The sequence below is a fragment of the Buceros rhinoceros genome, unplaced genomic scaffold (genome assembly GCF_000710305.1).
Source record: "Buceros rhinoceros silvestris isolate BGI_N320 unplaced genomic scaffold, ASM71030v1 scaffold32380, whole genome shotgun sequence".
Lineage (NCBI taxonomy): Eukaryota > Metazoa > Chordata > Aves > Bucerotiformes > Bucerotidae > Buceros > Buceros rhinoceros.
This window is the reverse complement of record NW_010389549.1, coordinates 20,577-20,954: the sequence shown is the minus strand read 5'-3', so window position 1 is coordinate 20,954 and position 378 is coordinate 20,577.

The following is a 378-nucleotide window of genomic DNA, read 5'->3' as shown; positions in this document are numbered from 1 at the left end:
TATATATATATATATACACACAGACATACACACGCACAAAATGACGTCAAAACAGAGTTACGTGTGTACAGGATTGATCGGGGGCAGCCAGACACCGTGTTTTCGGCTTATCTTTTTGTAGCAGGAGGAGCGTGATAAAGCTCCCGAGGCCGGGGGCTGTCGTGATAAAGCTCCCGAGGCAGTGGGCTGAAAAGACACGTGACTCCTTCCCACCACACTCGTTTTTCTCCAAGTCAGAGAAACCGAAAGGGCAGATGTCAACGGCGCACACAGGGAGCAGTCTGCTTTTCGTGTGGTTATTAAAAAAAAAAAAGAGGGGAAAAAAGTGTTCTTGGTTTCATCTGTACAGGACTATAATACACATGTGCACAAGCTCAC